General features: G+C 53.5%; 1 pseudogene; it reads right to left on the minus strand.

Annotated features, from left to right (window-relative positions):
* Window positions 1-937: 937 nt before the first annotated feature.
* LOC144762391 (XK-related protein 6 pseudogene) lies at window positions 938-1,564 on the minus strand (annotated as a pseudogene).
* Window positions 1,565-2,976: the final 1,412 nt, after the last annotated feature.

The following is a 2,976-nucleotide window of genomic DNA, read 5'->3' on the forward strand; positions in this document are numbered from 1 at the left end:
CACCCACGCACAACCTCTAACGGTGCACTTGACATTGCACCACAGCAAGAAGAGGCACACACACCGCACGCTCCTCGCTTCCCTTGGTGGAGCTCTGGAGGTGAGTCGTGCCGATTGCTTCATGCAAACGGCACCCCACAGCACCCCCGCCCACACCACGATAGGGATGCCAACCGAACTGTAAGGAGCACCACAAATATAACACGCTTGGACTTTGGAAATAGACGCAACCTGAGACAAATTGGGTGAAACAGAGACATGCTGAGCCAAAGCCAGCACAAACACACGACCAAAAACAAGCAGAACTACCAGCAAACTGCGGTCTATAACCGTCTGTGCAGGCGCTGCAGGGCATGATGGCTGCTCCGATGGGCCATCCGACAAGAAACCCCAAATCCGCGGCAGAGGAGAGAGAGGCATTCCCTGTAATTGTCACAAATCTTCCGCCACAGGTGGTCAGAACCCCCCAGAACGAGTATCAGGAGTACCCCATCATTAGTGAAAATGTACCCCAGCAAGAGCGACCCAAGCACTGGCATCCAGACTCCCCCATATCCCAACAGAAACCCCAGCAGTGACTAGGCACCCCACATACCAGAACCCCATCAGTAACCCCCAACAGTGCCCCACGTCCCATCGAACACCCGAGCAGGGCTCGGCACCCCACCAATGCCGAATCCCCCAGCAGAGCCCACACCCCAACGGAAACCCCAGCAGTGATCACATATATGCACACCCCATCAGGAACCCCAGCAGTGCCCTGGCACCCCATCAGTGCCTTACATCCCATCAAAATGCCCAGCAGAGCCCATACCTCATCGGAATCCCCAGCAGTAATCAAACATATGCACACCCCATCAATGACCCGGCACCCCATCAGAAACCCCAGCAGTGCTCAGACACCGCTGCACCTCACAAGACCCCCCCAGAGCCAGCCTTACCTCCACACTTGCCCCAGCTGCAGGATGTGGATGACCGCCTGCCAGACCCAGACGGACAGCCTGCAGAAGGCCAGGGCCCCGGGGTTGGTGGTGGTGGCCCGGATGTGGTTGACGGCGGCGCCCGTGGTGCCCATCATGGGGGGCCCCCGGCTGCTGAGCCCCTGCACAGCGCCCAGGCCAACCCCGCCGTAGTCCTCGGCGAACCAGCGGAAGCTGAGCGCCTGCACCAGCAGCGAGGGCACCAGCACCAGGGACAGCGTCAGCCCGAACAAGGTGTAGTCCCGCCGCCAGTAGTAGTCCAGCGCCAGCCACAGGTCAGTGCCCACGTCCCAGAAGAAGACGGCCAGGGCCAGCACGATCCACAGGCAGTCCAGCCAGGGCCGGTGCGGGCCCGCGGGCGCCGCGGCGGGGCCCCGCTCCTCGCCCCCGGGCTCGCCCCGCCGGGCGCCCAGCAGCGAGCGCAGGCAGGCGCTGCGGCAGCCCCAGTAGCAGGAGGAGGTGTTGCAGCAGTGGCAGATGTGCAGCGAGCTGCTCTCGCCCTCGCCGGGCCCCGCCGCCTCGTCCAGGTTGTGCAGCTGGGCGAAGCCGCTGCCCGCCCGGACGCCGTCCGACTTCGCGGCCATCTTGGTTTTGTGCGCGAGCCGCCACCGCTGCTGCCGCCACCACCCGGCAGGACCCGGGCCCGCCCCGCTTCCGGGGTGCGTGAAGTCACTTCCCGGAGAGAGGCGTCCGTAGGACAAGATGGCCGCCCCCTAGTGGCCAGGTGAGGCAGCGGGGCCACTGCAGCAGACATGCCCAAGTGGGACCAGAAAATGTGGAGGGAAAAAAAACGAAACTGCTCTTTTTCAAAGCGTTCTGACTCCACTCTGGGAGGGTATTGCCTGTGTCCTATTCATATAAATAAAAATATTTATTTAAGAGGCAGGGGGTGAACCTGTGTTAAATGACGTTTCACCACACTTTTGCGAGTAACCCAACACCTACAAGTGTAACTGAAAAGCAATGTGGCTACTCTCTAGGGTTCAGGTGGGGAGACTTATACCCGATCAAACATAGGCACCCTCTCACCTGCAGGTGTACAAGGTAAAAGTTATTTACTAAACATATCGACGAATACTACTCTTGATCTCAAAAGTTAACTGCTTTTTGTGTAGGCCAATTGTTTAAAAACAGTGCCAACATCTAAAGTAACTCTTACAAAAATAGCTTCTATAGACACAAACTCTCTCGCACACGTACACACACACACACTTGAAAATATAGTGATAATTGATATTCTGGATTCGCTATTTTTGCAAGGCGATAATTAAAATTTGATAAGGTGTTGGAACAACTTGCTTACTTTCCCATCCGATGGGTCTCGCGAAGATTGAGCCTAAAGGGTTTACCTACTATAACATACATTAACACAGTCCTACGAATTTCTAGGAATAAACATGCTTAGGGGCATGTACCTAACAAAGCTTTAACACTCATGCAAGTGAGACCAGCAGGGTACTAAAATCAGAAAGAAACATTATTTGCTTAGCAGCCACTATTGCAGAAATATAATAGGAACCCACAGGCGTCACATAAGATACTTGCTTGTGGTATTATTAAAAACACATAAGGAAAATGTTAAACTTGGAGCAGAGTACACAGCATGTATAGATACGCTAGTGCAGGTGAGGTTTGCAGAAGGGTCTGTGGCGCTCTACAGAAGTACATTTGAAAGTTGTCATGAACTTATTTATGTGCAGTGCTTTGAAGTGGAGAGATCACCCACTCCCCAGCCGAAGAACCAAAATCACCCAGTTTGTAAAAAAAATTGGTTTCCCCAGGACAAGCTAATGTCAATATGTATTACATAAAAAACAGATATCAACAATTCTTGACTTTCTTTGTATTTGTTAGGTTTATTCTCATATGTTCTTGTTTGGTTCTTTGTTTAGCCTCTTTTTAGCCAACACATGTTTCGTCACCCATGGCAGGTGAGTTCGACTTCCTCAGGGCTGTTTCGTCCGTATGGTTAGTGTTATCTTTTAACCAATTGTAA

This window comes from Lissotriton helveticus, chromosome 6, assembly GCF_964261635.1.
Source record: "Lissotriton helveticus chromosome 6, aLisHel1.1, whole genome shotgun sequence".
Lineage (NCBI taxonomy): Eukaryota > Metazoa > Chordata > Amphibia > Caudata > Salamandridae > Lissotriton > Lissotriton helveticus.